The sequence below is a fragment of the Pseudophryne corroboree genome, chromosome 9 (assembly GCF_028390025.1).
Source record: "Pseudophryne corroboree isolate aPseCor3 chromosome 9, aPseCor3.hap2, whole genome shotgun sequence".
NCBI classification, from domain to species: Eukaryota; Metazoa; Chordata; class Amphibia; order Anura; family Myobatrachidae; genus Pseudophryne; species Pseudophryne corroboree.
In genome coordinates, this window is record NC_086452.1 from 302,131,017 (window position 1) to 302,150,128 (window position 19,112).

The 19,112-nt window shown below is 44.4% G+C and overlaps 1 protein-coding gene across 3 annotated transcripts in view; it reads right to left on the minus strand.

The window, feature by feature from the left end:
* UBN2 (ubinuclein 2) overlaps positions 1-19,112 on the minus strand; it is a 363,995-nt gene that overhangs the window by 63,721 nt on the left and 281,162 nt on the right. The window lies entirely within an intron of this gene.

Genomic DNA, 19,112 nt, shown 5'->3' on the forward strand with positions numbered 1-19,112 from the left:
AACATCAGCACATTGTACTGGGTGCCTACTCTTCAGAAGAGTGAGTAAAGTGGATCATGGGACACTGGGGCAGATGTGTTAACCTGGAACAGGGAAAAAGGTGTGATAAAGCAGTGATAAGTGGAAGGTGATAACGCACCACCCAGTCATTATGGATTTTAAAAATGACAGGAGCTGACTGGCTGGTGCGTTATCACCTTCCACTTATCACTGCTTTATCCCAACACCAGGCTTAATACATCTACCCCACTGATGGCGCAAAGCAAAAAGTTTAGTCATTGTATACAGTGGGGCAAAAAAGTATTTGGACAGCCACCGATTGTGCAAGTTGACCCACTTAAAAAGATGAGAGAGGTCTGTAATTTCCATCATAGGTACACTTCAACTGTGAGAGACAGAATCGAAAAAACAAACAAAAAAAAAACAGGAAATCACATTGTATGATTTTTAAACAATTTGTATATTCTTGCGGAAAATAAATATTTGGACAATCAAAAAGATTAACTCAATACTTTGTAATATAACCTCGGTTGGCAATTACAGAGGACAAACGTTTCCTGTAGTTCTTGACCAGATTTGCACACACTGTAGCAGGTATTTTGGCCCACTCTTCCATGCAGATCTGTCATGTTTTGGGGCTGTCGCCAGGCAACACGGACTTTCAACTCCCTCCACAGATTTTCTATTGGGTTGAGGTCTGGAGACTGGCTAGGCCACTCCAGGACCTTGAAATTCTTCTTACGGAGCCACTCCTTAGTTGCCTGGGCAGAGTATTTGGGGTCATTGTCATGCTGGAAGACCCAGCCACGTTCCATCTTCAATGCTCTTACTGAGGGAAGGAGGATTTTGGCCAAAATCTCACAATACATGGCCCCATTCATCCTCTCCTTAATGTGAATCAGTCGTCCTGTCCACTTTGCAGAAAAGCAGCCCCAAAGCATGATGTTTCCACCCCCCATGCTTAACAGTGGGTACGGTGTTCTTGGGATGCCATTCATCATTCTTCTCCCTCCAAACACGGTGAGTGGAGTTTATACTAAAGAGTTTGATTTTGCTCTCATCTGACCACATTACATTCTCCCAATCCTCCTCTGGATCATCCAGATGGTCACTGGCAAACTTTAGACAGGCCTGGACATGTGCTGGCTTAAGCAGGGGGATCTTTCGGGCGCTGCAGGATTTCAATCCAAGACGACGTAGTGTGTTACTAATGGTAACCTTTCTGACTGTGGTCCCAGCTCTCTTTAGGTCATTGACCAGGTACCCCCGTGTAGTTCTGGGCTGATTCCTCACCATTTTCAAGATCATTGATACCCCACGAGGTGAGATCTTGCATGGAGCCCCAGGTCGAGGGAGATTGTCAGTGATCTTGTATTTCTTCCATTTTTTAATAATTGCGCCAACAGTTGATCTCTTCCCACCAAGCTGCTTGCCTATTGTCGAGTAGCTCATCCCAGTCTTGTGCAGCTCTACAAATTTGTCCCTGGTGTCCTTAGACAGCTCTCTGATCTTGGCCATGGTGGAGAGGTAGCAGTCTGACTGTTTGAGGGTGTGGACAGGTCTTTTATACAGATAACCAGTTCAAACAGGTGTCATTAAATAAGATTTTACTTACCGATAAATCTATTTCTCGGAGTCCGTAGTGGATGCTGGGGTTCCTGAAAGGACCATGGGGAATAGCGGCTCCGCAGGAGACAGGGCACAAAAAGTAAAGCTTTTTCCGATCAGGTGGTGTGCACTGGCTCCTCCCCCTATGACCCTCCTCCAGACTCCAGTTAGGTACTGTGCCCGGACGAGCGTACACAATAAGGGAGGATTTTGAATCCCGGGTAAGACTCATACCAGCCACACCAATCACACCGTACAACTTGTGATCTAAACCCAGTTAACAGTATGATAACAGCGGAGCCTCTGAAAGATGGCTTCCTTCAACAATAACCCGAATTAGTTAACAATAACTATGTACAATTTATGCAGATAATCCGCACTTGGGATGGGCGCCCAGCATCCACTACGGACTCCGAGAAATAGATTTATCGGTAAGTAAAATCTTATTTTCTCTATCGTCCTAGTGGATGCTGGGGTTCCTGAAAGGACCATGGGGATTATACCAAAGCTCCCAAACGGGCGGGAGAGTGCGGATGACTCTGCAGCACCGAATGAGAGAACTCCAGGTCCTCCTTAACCAGAGTATCAAATTTGTAAAATTTTACAAACGTGTTCTCCCCTGACCACGTAGCTGCTCGGCAAAGTTGTAATGCCGAGACCCCTCGGGCAGCCGCCCAAGATGAGCCCACCTTCCTTGTGGAGTGGGCCTTTACAGATTTAGGCTGTGGCAGGCCTGCCACAGAATGTGCAAGTTGGATTGTGCTACAGATCCAACGAGCAATCGTCTGCTTAGACGCCGGAGCACCCATCTTGTTGGGTGCATACAATATAAACAACGAGTCAGATTTTCTGACTCCAGCTGTCCTTGCAATATATATTTTTAATGCTCTGACAACGTCCAGTAACTTGGAGTCCTCCAAGTCACTTGTAGCCGCAGGCACTACAATAGGCTGGTTCAGATGAAATGCTGACACCACCTTAGGGAGAAAATGCGGACGAGTCCGCAGTTCTGCCCTGTCCGAATGGAAAATCAGATATGGGCTTTTGTAAGATAAAGCTGCCAATTCTGACACTCTCCTGGCAGAAGCCAGGGCTATAAGCATGGTCACTTTCCATGTGAGATATTTCAAATCCACCTTTTTTAGTGGTTCAAACCAATGAGATTTTAGGAAATCCAAAACCACATTGAGATCCCACGGTGCCACTGGAGGCACCACAGGAGGCTGTATATGCAGCACTCCCTTAACAAAGGTCTGGACTTCAGGGACTGAAGCCAATTCTTTTTGAAAGAAAATCGACAGGGCCGAAATTTGAACCTTAATAGATCCCAATTTGAGACCCATTGACAATCCTGATTGCAGGAAATGTAGGAATCGACCCAGTTGAAATTCCTCCGTCGGAGCACTCCGATCTTCGCACCACGCAACATATTTTCGCCAAATTCGGTGATAATGTTGCACGGTTACTTCCTTCCTTGCTTTAATCAAAGTAGGAATGACTTCTTCCGGCATGCCTTTTTCCTTTAGGATCCGGCGTTCAACCGCCATGCCGTCAAACGCAGCCGCGGTAAGTCTTGAAACAGACAGGGACCCTGCTGAAGCAAGTCCCTCCTTAGAGGTAGAGGCCACGGATCTTCCGTGATCATCTCTTGAAGTTCCGGGTACCAAGTCCTTCTTGGCCAATCCGGAACCACTAGTATCGTTCTTACGCCTCTTTGCCGTATAATTCTCAATACTTTTGGTATGAGAGGCAGAGGAGGAAACACATACACCGACTGGTACACCCAAGGCGTTACCAGCGCGTCCACAGCTATTGCCTGCGGATCTCTTGACCTGGCGCAATACCTGTCCAGTTTTTTGTTGAGGCGAGACGCCATCATGTCCACCATTGGTCTTTCCCAACGGGTTACCAGCATGTGGAAGACTTCTGGATGAAGTCCCCACTCTCCCGGGTGAAGATCGTGTCTGCTGAGGAAGTCTGCTTCCCAGTTGTCCACTCCCGGGATGAACACTGCTGACAGTGCTATCACATGATTCTCTGCCCAGCGAAGAATCCTTGCAGCTTCTGCCATTGCACTCCTGCTTCTTGTGCCGCCCTGTCTGTTCACATGGGCGACTGCCGTGATGTTGTCCGACTGGATCAACACCGGTTTTCCCTGAAGCAGAGGTTCTGCCTGGCTTAGAGCATTGTATATTGCTCTTAGTTCCAGAATGTTTATGTGAAGAGACGTTTCCAGGCTCGTCCATACTCCCTGGAAGTTTCTTCCTTGTGTGACTGCTCCCCAGCCTCTCAGGCTGGCGTCCGTGGTCACCAGGATCCAATCCTGTATGCCGAATCTGCGGCCCTCCAATAGATGAGCACTCTGCAACCACCACAGAAGAGACACCCTTGTCCTTGGAGACAGGGTTATCCGCAGGTGCATCTGAAGATGCGACCCTGACCATTTGTTCAACAGATCCCTTTGGAAAATTCTTGCGTGGAATCTGCCGAATGGAATTGCTTCGTAAGAATCCACCATTTTTCCCAGGACTCTTGTGCATTGATGTACAGACACCTTTCCTGGTTTTAGGAGGTTCCTGACAAGCTCGGATAACTCCTTGGCTTTTTCCTCCGGGAGAAAAACCTTTTTCTGAACCGTGTCCAGAATCATCCCTAGGAACAGCAGACGAGTTGTCGGCATTAACTGGGATTTTGGAATATTCAGAATCCACCCGTGCTGTTTTAGCACTTCCTGAGACAGTGCTAATCCCATCTCTAGCTGTTCTCTGGACCTCGCCCTTATTAGGAGATCGTCCAAGTATGGGATAATTAATACGCCTTTTCTTCGAAGAAGAATCATCATCTCGGCCATTACCTTTGTAAAGATCCGAGGTGCCGTGGACAATCCGAACGGCAGCGTCTGAAACTGATAGTGACAGTTTTGTACAACGAACCTGAGGTACCCCTGGTGTGAGGGGTAAATTGGAACGTGGAGATACGCATCCTTGATGTCCAAGGATACCATAAAGTCCCCCTCTTCCAGGTTCGCTATCACTGCTCTGAGTGACTCCATTTTGAACTTGAACTTCTTTATGTACAGGTTCAAGGACTTCAGATTTAGAATAGGCCTTACCGAGCCATCCGGCTTCGGTACCACAAAAAGAGTGGAATAATACCCCTTCCCTTGTTGCAGAAGAGGTACCTTGACTATCACCTGCTGAGAGTACAGCTTGTGAATGGCTTCCAACACCGTCTCCCTTTCGGAGGGGGACGTTGGTAAAGCAGACTTCAGGAAACGGCGAGGTGGATCTGTCTCTAATTCCAACCTGTATCCCTGAGATATTATCTGCAGGATCCAGGGATCTACTTGCGAGTGAGCCCACTGCGCGCTGTAATTTTTGAGACGACCCCCCACGGTCCCCGAGTCCGCTTGAGAAGCCCCAGCGTCATGCTGAGGCTTTTGTAGAAGCCGGGGAGGGCTTCTGATCCTGGGAAGGAGCTGCGTGTTGCTGTCTCTTCCCTCGACCTTTGCCTCGTGGCAGATATGAATAGCCCTTTGCTCTCTTATTTTTAAAGGAACGAAAGGGCTGCGGTTGAAAAGTCGGTGCCTTTTTCTGTTGGGGAGTGACTTGAGGTAGAAAGGTGGATTTCCCGGCTGTAGCCGTGGCCACCAAATCTGCTAGACCGACTCCAAATAACTCCTCCCCTTTATACGGCAAAACTTCCATATGCCGTTTTGAATCCGCATCGCCTGTCCACTGTCGCGTCCATAAAGCTCTTCTGGCCGAAATGGACATAGCACTTACCCGTGATGCCAGTGTGCATATATCCCTCTGTGCATCACGCATATAAAGAAATGCATCCTTTATTTGTTCTAACGACAGTAAAATATTGTCCCTGTCCAGGGTATCAATATTTTCAATCAGGGATTCTGACCAAACTACCCCCGCACTGCCCATCCAGGCAGTCGCTACAGCTGGTCGTAGTATAACACCTGCATGTGTGTATATACTTTTTTGGATATTTTCCATCCTCCTATCTGATGGATCTTTAAGTGCGGCCGTCTCAGGAGAGGGTAACGCCACTTGTTTAGATAAGCGTGTTAGCGCCTTGTCCACCCTAGGAGGTGTTTCCCAGCGCTCCCTAACCTCTGGCGGGAAAGGGTATAATGCCAATAATTTCTTTGAAATTATCAGCTTTTTATCAGGGGCAACCCACGCTTCATTACACACGTCATTTAGTTCTTCTGATTCAGGAAAAACTATAGGTAGTTTTTTCATACCCCACATAATACCCTGTTTAGTGGTACCTGTAGTATCAGCTAAATGTAACGCCTCCTTCATTGCCAAAATCATATAACGTGTGGCCCTACTGGAAAATACGGTTGATTCGTCACCGTCACCACTGGAGTCATCGCCTGTGTCTGGGTCTGTGTCGACCGACTGAGGCAAAGGGCGTTTCACAGCCCCTGACGGTGTTTGAGTCGCCTGGACAGGCACTAATTGATTGTCCGGCCGTCTCATGTCGTCAAACGACTGCTTTAGCGTGTTGACACTATCCCGTAGTTCCATAAATAAAGGCATCCATTCTGGTGTCGACTCCCTAGGGGGTGACATCCTCATATTTGGCAATTGCTCCGCCTCCACACCAATATCGTCCTCATACATGTCGACACACACGTACCGACACACAGCAGACACACAGGGAATGCTCCTAACGAAGACAGGACCCACTAGCCCTTTGGGGAGACAGAGGGAGAGTTTGCCAGCACACACCAAAAGCGCTATATATATAGCAGGGATAGCCTTATAATAAGTGCTCCCTTATAGCTGCTTTGTTATATCAAAATATCGCCATAAATGTGCCCCCCCCTCTCTGTTTTACCCTGTTTCTGTAGTGCAGTGCAGGGGAGAGACTTGGGAGCCGTCCTGACCAGCGGAGCTGTGAGAGGAAATGGCGCCGTGTGCTGAGGAGATAGGCCCCGCCCCTTTTCCGGCGGGCTCGTCTCCCGCTATTTAGAAAAATTAGGCAGGGGTTAAATATCTCCATATAGCCTCTAGGGCTATATGTGAGGTATTTTTAGCCTTTATAGGTACTCATTTGCCTCCCAGGGCGCCCCCCTCCCAGCGCCCTGCACCCTCAGTGACTGCCGTGTGAAGTGTGCTGAGAGGAAAATGGCGCACAGCTGCAGTGCTGTGCGCTACCTTTAGAAGACTGCAGGAGTCTTCAGCCGCCGATTCTGGACCTTTTCTGATTTCAGCATCTGCAAGGGGGCCGGCGGCGTGGCTCCGGTGACCATCCAGGCTGTACCTGTGATCGTCCCTCTGGAGCTTGATGTCCAGTAGCCAAGAAACCAATCCATCCTGCACGCAGGTGAGTTGACTCCTTCTCCCCTCAGTCCCTCGCTGCAGTGATCCTGTTGCCAGCAGGAATCACTGTAAAATAAAAAACCTAGCTAAACTTTCTCTAAGCAGCTCTTTAGGAGAGCCACCTAGATTGCACCCTTCTCGGCCGGGCACAAAAATCTAACTGGAGTCTGGAGGAGGGTCATAGGGGGAGGAGCCAGTGCACACCACCTGATCGGAAAAAGCTTTACTTTTTGTGCCCTGTCTCCTGCGGAGCCGCTATTCCCCATGGTCCTTTCAGGAACCCCAGCATCCACTAGGACGATAGAGAAATACAGGTAACGAGTGGAGGATAGAAGAGCTTCTTAAAGAAGAATTAACAGGTATTTGAGAGCCAGAAATCTTGCCGCTTGGTAGGTGTCCAAATATTTATTTTCCACAAGAATATACAAGTAAATTGTTTAAAAATCATAAAATGTGATTTCCTGTTTTTTCCCCCCAGATTCTGTCTCTCACAGATGAAGTGTACCTATGATGGAAATTACAGACCTCTCTCATCTTTTTAAGTGGGTCAACTTGCACAGTCGGTGGCTGTCCACATACTTTTTTGCCCACTGAATCACACTGGAACGTAAAATTGGTAAACTGTCCACTACTCCTCTGCCACTTTATCTCCCTTTGTTTTATTAAACAAAGTGAACTCCTTCACATGCCTAACTATCCTCACCCAAGAAACTATAATTATACTATATTTGAAAGAACACCCCACTATGCTCTGAGCTGCAGAACACGTCTCAGTAAAGACTGGCGGGATCAACCAGGTAGCTTTAGGTCCATGGGTGCAGATCTTGGTGGTAGCAATAAATAATCAAACAAGAAACTTTGAAGTCCAGAGTGGAGAAGGATTCCACATGAACAACACTGGTTGCTTTTGTAAAATCAGAAACAGATAATAATGCCCAGTAATGCTTAATGTAGATTAACATTCTGTAAACAACTGTACTGTAAAAGATATCTTTTGGTATGCATGTTGGATGGAAATGCAAGAACCTGTTCTTTATATGCACATATTGAGAAGAGCACTGTACCACTTATTTTGGACAGAAGATTTGTTGTCATGTAGGACCACTAGAGACACCTTACCGAGGCTGGTGGCTTACCATATGTTCGCAAATTACTATTATCCTGTAGGATATAAAATAGGATTTTAATTACCTACCGGTAAATCCTATTCTCGTAGTCCATAGAGGATACTGGGGTCCATTTAGTACCATGGGGTATAGACGGGTCCACTAGGAGCCATGGGCATTTTAAGACTGATAATGTGCGCTGGCTCCTCCCTCTATGCCCCTCCTACCAGATTCAGTCTAGGAAACTGTGCCCAAGGAGATGGACATACTTTGAGAGAAGGATAGATAAGGATAGTGGTGAGATTCCGAAACAGGACACACAAGAGGAAAGCCAAGCTAACCAAACTTGAAAAAGGAACAGCACCAGCTGAAACAACATTACTTAACCAAGTATCAGTGCAGGAAGAGCACAGGGCGGGTAACCAGTATCCTCTACGGCAGGCATGTCCAAACTGCGGCCCTCCAGCTGTTGAGAAACTACACATACCAGCATGCCTTGACACAGCTTTATCATTCTCTGACAGCAAAACTGTGTCAGGGCATGCTGGGATATGTAAATTCACAACAGCTGTAGGGCCTCAGTTTGGACATGCCTGCTCTACGGACTACAAGAAAAGGATTTACCGGTAGGTAATTAAAATCCTATTTTCTCTTATGTCCTAGAGCCTTGATGGCTAACCTCGACACTCCAGCTATTGTTGAACTACAAATCCCAGCATGCCCTTCATCAGTTTCAGCATGGCCAAATAACAAAACTGTAGCAGGGCATGCTGGGATATGTTGTTCAACAACTGCTGGAGTGTCAAGGTTAGCCATCACTGTCCTAGAGGATACTGGGGTCCATTAAGTACCACAGGGATGTACCAAAGCTCCCAAATTGGGTGGGAGAGTGCTGAGGTTCCTGCAAAACTGATTTACCAAACTGAAGGTCCTCAGAGGCCAAAGTATCAAACTTGTATAACTTAGCAAACGTGTTCGAACCTGACCAAGTAGCTGCTCGGCAGAGCTGTAAAGCCGAGACACCCCGGGCAGCTGCCCAGGAAGAAACCACCGACCTAGTAGAGTGGGCCTGTACAGATTTTGGACACAGCATATTTGCCGTGGAATAAGCAAGTTGGATAGTAAGTCTGATCCAGCGTGCAATTGTCTGCTTTGAAGCAGGACACCGAATCTTATTGGGATCATAAAGAACAAACAGCGAGTCCATCTTTCTGTGACGAGCTGTTCTTTTCACATACACCTTCAAAGCCCTCACAACATCCGAGGACTTTGAAGAAGCAGAGCTGTCGGTGACAACCGGAACCACAATAGGTTGGTTGATGTGAAATGCGGACACCACTTTAGGAAGAAATTGCTGACGTGTTCAGCTCTGTCCTCATGGAAAATAAAATAGGGACTTTTGTGAGACAAAGCCCCCAGCGTGACGGCCTGGACCTCAGGGAGAAAAGCCAATTGTTTCTGAAAGACAATGGACAAGGCCGAAATCTGGACTTTTATGGAGACCAGACGCAGGCCCACATCCAAGCCTGCCTGCAGAAAAAGCAGGAAAAGTCCCAGATGAAATTCCACAGCAGAACAATTTCTGCTCTCACACCAAAAGACGTATTTATTCCAAATATGATGGTAATGCTTAGACGTTACCCCCTTCCTGGCTTGGATCATAGTCGGGATAACCTTGTTAGGGATCACTCTCCTGGCTAGAATCAGTCGTTCAACCCGTACCGGGTATAAGAACACAGCATCCAAAGGAAGCATCCTGGGAGGCGGAAGTATCGAAGGCATAGAACCTAATGAACATGTTCACTGAGGACCACGTAGCAGCTTTGCACAATTGTTCAGCGGACGCACCTCGGCGGGCCGCCCAAGAATGTCCAACAGACTGAGTAGAATGGACTTTGATAGCAGCAGGAGCTGGGAGTCCAGACTGCGCATATACTTGTGCAATCACCATTCTAATCCATCTGGCCAAGGTTTGCTTATTCGCAGGCTAGCCACATTTGTGAAAATCAAAAAGTACAAAAAGGGAATCTGAGCTCCTGATAGAGGCAGTCCTCTCCACATAAATACGGAGAGGCCTTACCACATCCAAAGACTTCTCTTTGGAGGACAAATCAGAAGAGATGAAGGCCGGAACCACAATCTCTTCGTTAAGGTTAAAAGATGATACCACCTTAGGCAAATAACCAGGGCGAGTTCTAAGAATAGTCCGGTCACAATGAAATATCAGAAAGGGTGGACGACAGGACAGAGTGCCTAGGTCCGACAACCTCCTTGCAGAGGCAATAGCCAGTAGGAAGGGTGATTCCATGGTAACTCAGGTTACAAGTGACACACTAAGTTGACATTTAAAGCAATATTTTTACCACATAAAATATGCTTAGGAGTACTAAATAATGATTAGCCTACTAATAATACATTCTTCTTTATTTCCAACTGTTCAAACAATGAAAAATAATTGCACATAAAATAATACGAATTGTTTTTGTGTGGTAACTCAGGTTACACTAAAAAGACAGCTTTTTTTAAGATCATAGAATGTAATACTTCTGCTCTAAGTGAGGTGTGAAGTTGCTACAATTTATTTATGAAAAAGCCACTAAAGATGATGATATAACACATTACACATGTTTATGATAAGAAATGAATTATTTATAAAACATTTTCTTGGTAACGCAGGTTACAGGGTATGGTAACTCAGGTTACATGAGGCAAAAATGTTGATGGAAGTGCATTCTCTGGGTCCTATGTCTTTTGATACACATCAATTTCTGTATCACAATCATACACCATTCTATTTCCTTGCATTACTAGCCTTGGAGTTGGTAAAAGATACAGGATATGATCATATGACACATATGATACATCAGAATCATCCACTTTAAAACGCATGCCACTTTTGCCAACCAGCTTCAGATACATGATCTTCACCTCACCATCATCTTCCAATTCATTCTGGCAGACACCAACATATCGATATGATGTTTTGCGCTTTCCATCAAACTTAAGAACATATATGTTCCAGGTTTGATTTCTTCAACCCTGGGTCTATCTGGTTCTTGAACTTGGGCTTCATCTTCTGATGGAGAAGACCCGTACACTTCTTTGTAAAGGTTATTCCTGGACCTCTTGTTCACAGACTTAGCATGTTTTGTTAACATGTATCCTTTGGGTTCAAACTCTTCTAAACGCAGGCAATGGACTTTAGAAATTCCAGGAAAAGAAGGTGCATTATCAAATGTTGTCTTCAAATGCATTTCCTCATTTCTTTCAGACGGAGTTGCTCTGTTTTCGCTGCCTGTGTTTTGCCACCTTGATTGTTTTTTCCCCTAATTTTTATCAAAATAGCTTCTCTTTCCTTGCTGGAAGCGTTTTTAATGCATATTTTCTTTTCTGACTGCTTTTTTTTCTGGCAAATTCCAAATACATTGCATTAAAAAACTGGTAATAAAATGAATAGCTTGTTTTGTAACTCAGGTTACAGAATTTAATTGCATATTTCATGACTTAAACGTGAATTACAGTTTTTCTTTTTTTATAGAGTTGAGTAATATGCATGACAAATGTAAGCAAAAACAAGTATAAACTAGCAGTATTATTATTTACCCTTATAAAAAAACAAAAAAACAATTCCATGTTTTGGTTACTCAGCTTACAAGCTAACAGTAGGCTTAAGAAACCTAATATTATGCAAATCAAGAAGGTGTTTAGATGTAGTTTTCAATTACAGGTTGAGTATCCCATATCCAAATATTCCGAAATACGGAATATTTTAAAATACGGAATTTTTGGAGTGAGAGTGAAATAGTGAAACCTTTTTCTGATGACTCAATGTACACAAACTTTGTTTAATACACAAAGTTATAAAAAATATTGTATTAAATGACCTTCAGGCTGTGTGTATAAGGTGTATATGAAACAAATGAATTGTGTGAATGTACACACACTTTGTTTAATGCACAAAGTTATTAAAAATATTGGCTAAAATGACCTTCAGGCTGTGTGTATAAGGTATATAAGAAACATAAATGCATTCTGTGCTTAGACTTAAGTCCCATCGCCATGATATCTCATTATGGTTTGCAATTATTCCAAAATACGGAAAAATCTGATATCCAAAATACTTCTGGTCCCAAGAATTTTGGATAAGTGATACTCGACCTGTATTCCTAAACATAAAATATAAATGAATACAACATAGCTTTTGCTTTACTGCTAACATGTTAAAATATAAAAAAATTTACTTCTAAATGAAAGTGAAAGAATTATATCCAACTAGCCTGAGAAACACATGGATATGTGGAAGCAGCTAATCTAGTGGAAAAAAAAAGTGTTTTTGTTAGAAAAAAAAAAATTAGTGCAGCCACTTACTTTAACATCTTGTGCTTCAGAATAAACTGAAATAACAAATAATTTTTAATTTTTTAGTACTTTGTCCCTGTTTTCATGGATCACCCGGAACAGGACCTCGACCATGAGCCATTTAAGGTCCACTGACTCAAGAAGGTCAAATGGAGACTCTTGCAGGGCATTCAGGACAACAGATAGATCCCATGGAGCCACATAGGGAGGCTGAATCCGTAAAACATCCTGAGTGAAAGTATGAACGTCAGGAATAGACAAAATTTTCTCTGAAACCACACTGACAAGGCAGATATACGAACCTTGAGGGAGGCCAGACGAAGTCCTAAGTCCAGGCGCTGTTGCAGAAAAGGCAGAAGTCTGGAAGTACTGAATTTGTAAGCATTGTAATTCTTAGCAGCACACCAGGTGAAGTAAGAATTCCAGACCCTGTAATAAATACGCGCAGATGCCGGTTTGCGGGCCTTCAGCATAGTTTGGATAACCGCCTTGGAAAATGCTTTGGACCTTAGGATTGAAGCTTCAAGAGCCATGCCATCATAGCCAGTCTAGCCAGGTCCGGGTAGACACAAGGGCCCTGAACGAGGAAGTCTGAGTGTTGAGGTAGTAGGAGAGGACGCTCTATCGATAGAGCCTGCAGGTCTGAGAACCAATGCCGTCTGGGCCACGCTGGAATGACTAGAAGTAGTATTCCTTCTTCTTGTATGAACTTCCGCAGTACCCTGGACAGGACAGACACTGGAGGGAACATGTAGGGCAGCCAAAAGTTACATGGAATTGCCAGTGCGTCCACGAACGCTGCTTGAGGATCCCTGGTTCTTGATCCGAAGACCAGAACTTTGTGATTGTATCGAGATGCCATCAGGTCTACATCTGGTAGGCCCCACTTGTCCACTAGGAGTGGAAAGACTTCCTGATGAAGACTCCACTCTCCGGCGTGCACGTCCTGATGACTGAGGAAATCCGCTTCCCAGTTGAGGACTCCCGGAGATTAACACTGCCGATGTTGCTGGCAGATGGCATTCCACCCAACAAAGGATTTTTGACACTTACATCTTTGCCATGTGGCTTCAAGTGCTGCCTTGATGGTTTATGTACGCCACCGTGGTGGCTTTTTCTGACCGTACTTGAACAGGCCTGTTCTGTATCAGAGGCACGGCGAGAGACATAGCATTGAATACTGCCTGCAATTCCAGAATGTTTATAGGGAGGAGTGATTCCTCCATGGTCCACCGACACTGGAAAGAGTGTTGCTCCAACACCGCGCCCCAACCCCTCAGACTGGCGTCCGTAGTCAGTAGGACCCAGTTGGGATTACAAAAAGGGATGGCCCCTGCTCAACTGCTGGTCCTGTAACCACCAGGTCAGCGACAGACGAACCTCCAGAGTCAAGGAGATCATGTTAGACCTGATCCGATGAGGCAGGACATCCCACTTGGAAAGGGTTAACCTCTGCAGAGGGCAGGAATGAAATTAAGCATACTCTACCATGTCGAACGCAGGCACCATCAGGCCTAGTACTTGCATCGCCAAGAGTATCGACACTCTTGGACGACAGAGGAAGTATCTGATCCTGTCCTGAAGTTTCAGGACTTTCTCTCGAGACAGAAACATGCCGTTGGCTGTGTGTGTCCAACAGTGCCCCCAGGAGCACCATGCTTCGAGCTGGGACCAGCGAGGACTTATTCCAGTTGATGAGCCACCCGTGCAGATGACTGAGGAGGACATCATGGGAGTTTGCCGGATTTAGCAAATCATCCAGATACGGCAGGATCCTGACTCCCTGGCGACGGAGATGAGCCGTTATCACGGCCATAATCTTGGTGAAGATCTGAGGAGCCGTGACCACTCCAAATGGCAGAGCCTGGAACTGATAGTGTAGGTTGCCAATAGCAAACTGCAGATATTGCTTATGCGATATGGCAATAGGTATATGCAGGTAAGCATCCTAAAAATCCAGGGATACCATATAATCTCTGGGTTCCATGGCCAGTACAATTGAGTGCAGTGTTTCTATACGGAATATGGACATTCTCACAAACTTGTTCAGTGATTTGAGGTTGAGTATGGGCCGGAAAGACACATTGGGTTTCGGTATTAGAAACAGGGTCGAGTAGTATCCTTTACCTCTCTGGGACAAAGGTACTGGCACCAGCACTCCTGTATCCAGGAGGGAACGCACAACCAATTGAAAAGCTAGCACTTTTAACGGATCCAAAGGGATAACCGTAGTGCAAAACTGGCAAGGGGGACATCTCTTGAAAGAGACTGCGTTCCCATGAGACAACTTCTCACACCCATGCATCTGAAGTGGTTTTTAACCAGACCTGGGTGAATCGCAGAAGTCGGCCACCCACCCTGGGGTACCCCAGGAAGGAGGCCCACCCCGTCATGCAGCAGGCTTGTCGTGTTTAGAAGCAGGCTGACGGGCTGCACAGGGTTGTTTTACCTTCGGTTTTGTGGTTTTGAAAGTATGAGATTGTCTCGGGTATGTCTGACCTTTTGCTTTCCTCGAGGTGGAACGGAGCGTAAAGTGGTACCTTTTGCCTTCTGTGCAGAGAGAGTAGTATTAGGGAGAAAGGCGGTCTTAGCAGCGCCAAGACAGCCACAACCTTATTGAGGTCTTCCCCAAATAAGATGTCTCCCTTAAGAGGGAGAACCTCCAAGGTCTTTTTGGAGTCCAGGTCCATCTTTCATGACCTCAACCACAGAATACGGCGAACCAGAATGGACGTAGTCGACGCCTTGGCCGCCAACACACCCGCCTCAGAGGACACCTGCTGAATGTAATAGGCAGCGGTTGGAATATGAGACATGTATTATCTGGCATTGTCAGATATATCCTGGGGCAACTCACCCTCTAATGCCTGAACCCATGCTTCAATTCCTTTTGCAGCCCAGGAGGCTGCTATAGTGGGTCTATGCACAGCACCTATAAGGGAGTAAATAGACTTCAGGCATCTCTCCACATGGGTGACATGGGAATCCACCGCAACACAACTCTGTAGGAGTAGGATAGCGAACTACCATCCATTTAGACAGGGAGAATTTCTTCCCTGGAGTAATCCAGGGTTCTTGTCGTATGTCCACTAAATGGTCAGAATGCGCCAACAATAGTTTAGTTACCTTCTGATGTTTAAACTTATCAGGTTTCTTAAGACACCGTAGTGGAATCCTCATCATCTGACATTTGCAGGATCTGCTTAATAGCAATCACTAGGTCAGGGACATCAACCTGAGTTGTAGATTTCTCGTCAGAAGCAGCTGTGTCAGTGTCTGATGGGAGTGTGTGCTCCCCGTCCTTTTCAGAAGAATCTTCTGAGAGATTAGTGGATTGTGAGGAGGAAGTGGTCCGCTTAGAAGACCCCATGACATGAGAGTGGCTTGGGGCAGTCTTATGTCTAACCATAGATTGATTCAATTGCTGCAACTGGGTAGACAAATTATTCACCCAAGGTGGATTTACCATAGGGACAAGATGTGACTGTAATGGTACAGGAGGTCCCATAAGGGGCATAAGACGTGTCACAAGCGTATTTAACATAGTTGAAAACCCCGCCCAAGGTGGCTCCTGATTGGTTACTGGAGCTGCGGACTGGCAGGGAGATGTATGGCACATATTACAAAAACCATCATACAAAACTTTCCCCTCAGACAAAGCCTTGGCGCACGCACTGCATGATGCAGGCGCGCCCTCGGATTTCCCGCCCTTTGTGTTAGACATTTTCAGTTAGGCAACAACAGAGCGTATTATTACGATACAGCCTGACAGAGTACAATACCTTGCGAATAAATTCCCTAGTATGTGACTGCGGACAGTACACAAAACCAGCGAATAAGTCCGGTATTATTATGACTGAGTACACAATAGAATACCTTAATATCGGTAAATACAGTGATAGACAATTATACAGATAAAATGAGGGTGATTCCGTGCACAATGAGAGCAGTTTATCAGTCGTAATCTCCTAGAAGGTGACCTCCACCCTTCACCAAAAGTGCACAGAATATATAGAAAATGGAGAAAATGACTTAACTAATCGCTCCTGGGTTAACTTAGATCTTTGATTGTTTTCGGGCACCTTTCTCCTTTCAGAAAAGTGCTTGTACCGATATGCAAATGAGGAAAAGTGCATATAGTGAAGTACAATTTATTAACACATGAAACACACAATTTAAAATCTTTTAGACATCAGTGATTCTTAATACACAAAATATAAAGCAATAACCCTTTGAGTGTCAATTCTCCAGTCACTCCATACAGAGAATAATTACCGAAGATGTTGGAACTGTAGTACAACAGTTCAAAACAGCATGAGAGTCCGTGGGAAAGAAGTTCCCGGGATTTCCCCACAGGCAGACCGCTGTCCAGGTAATCAACACTGCTGAGCAAACTCGGAATGCCTCTACACCAACGCGTTTCTACCCTTCCCTAGGGTCTTTTTCAAAGTGTCAAGTAACGAATAACAATGGGCCTGCCTCTTCTGATATTTAAATGCAGCCTAGCCAATCCTATCGCTCCGTTTTCAGCTGAACCCTATACAACAAACCACTAATAGTCCTGTGGTTCCCTGCTGAGAATGGGCACCTTACGCGTCGCCATGGTAACCTGGTTTCCCTCATCGATTGGTTATCCTTCCGGTGATGTCATCTCTGCTCCGGCCACCCGAGTCACGGTTGCTAGGGTGACCAGTGTCCTATATTGTAAACATCCGGCTATATATTATATCCGGCTATAATATATAATTATTGTAAAAATACAGCTCTCTCTCTCTCTATATATATCTCTATATCTATATCTATCTCTAATCTATGTATATATATATATATATATATATATATATATATATCTCTCTCTCTCTATATATCTCTCTCTCTCTCTATATATATATATATATATATATATATATATATATATATATATATATATATATATATATATATATATATATATATATATATAGCATTCTTCCAATAGTGTACGTAACTTATCCAGTATTATACTGGATAAGTTACGTACACTATTGGAAGGATAGGTACAAAATGGTACTTTAGATGATAGAGAGGTTAAATTCATATTTAATAATGAACCAGTGATTCCTGTCCTTTATATCTTACCCAAGATACATAAGAATCCAGTTAAACCCCCAGGTAGGCCAATTGTGTCTGGCATTGACTCAGCAACATCAAACCTACCTGAGTTCATCGATTATTACTTACAACCATTAGTAGCCAAATACCCATCACATTTGAAGGATACTAAAGACTTCCTCAACGTTATCGAGAAGATTGACTGGAAGGAAGGGTACATCATGGTGGCAGCTGACGTTCGTTCGCTTTATACTATTATTGCACATCAGGAAGGCCTTGAAGTGGTATCAAAAGTACTTTTAAATAGTAAACTGAATGAATCCTTACAAAATTGTATTAAAAAATGTGTTTTATTCATTCTAGAAAATAATAATTTTTCCTTTAATGGGATGTTTTACCAACAAGACATCGGCACAGCCATGGGCACCAGGTTCACCCCAGTTGCGCTAATATATTTATGGGACAGTGGGAGGAAGTTATCATTTGGAACCACTGCCCATATTGAGCGAACCTGGTGCCCTGGAAGAGTCATATTGACTATGTCTTTTTTATTTGGAATGGAAGTGAAGAGAGCTTACAATAATTTATCTATCTATCTAAATACCAATCATCTTAACATTTCTTTTACTTATGAAAGTAGTAAGGAATCCATGAATTTTTTAGACGTCACAGTGTTTTTAGAAAATTGGCATGTAGAAACAAAAAAATTTCATTAAACCCACTGATTCAGGGGCATACATTCAGGCTTCAAGTTGCCATCATCCCAATTGCTTGGGTTCAATCCCAGATGGGCAATTTAGGCACCTGAAACGAAACTGTATTAACCCAGAATCATTTCAAAGACAGGAAATTTGAAGCCTCGGGTTGTATTTCTGAGAAATTGGAGCGAACCAAGACTTTAGTAGCAGGTATAGATAGAAGGACTCTACTTGCGCCAAAGAATAAAAAAGAACCACAGATTGCATCAAAATATGATTGGGCATTTAACAGTCAATACAAAACTGTGGAAAATACAATAAAGAGACATTGGGGAATTCTAAAAAAGGACCCAGTAATAGGTGCCTTATTACCAGAGAAGCCCAAATGTATTTTTAAAAAGGCACCTACCATTAAATCACGCTTGGTGAAAAGCGCACAAACCCGAAAGAAACCAATGTGTACAATAAAATCGAAAGGTTTCTTTCGATGTGGATTGTACCTAGGATGTAGGGGCATACAATAAGAAGGTAGTAAAATAATGGAATTGAACATCAAAAAGAAGGTTTTTAAAATAAATGATTTTATTACATATAATACCTCCAACGTTGTGTACGCTCTCGAATGCACATGTGGATTGTGGTACATAGGGCGCACATCCAGACCATTAAAAACGCGATTAGGCGAACACTTGCGAAATATAAAGAAGGGGTTAACAACTCATGCTCTTTCTGAGCATTTTAGAGTACAACATAAAAGCTGTATATCTGGCATTAGATGCTTTTGTGGTCTAAGGCACATAAAAGGACAATGGAGACGTAAAGATGTAGCAAAACAATTATCCACAGCAGAAATTAAGGCTATTTATGAATTAGGGACTCTAAAAACAGAAGGTTTAAATACT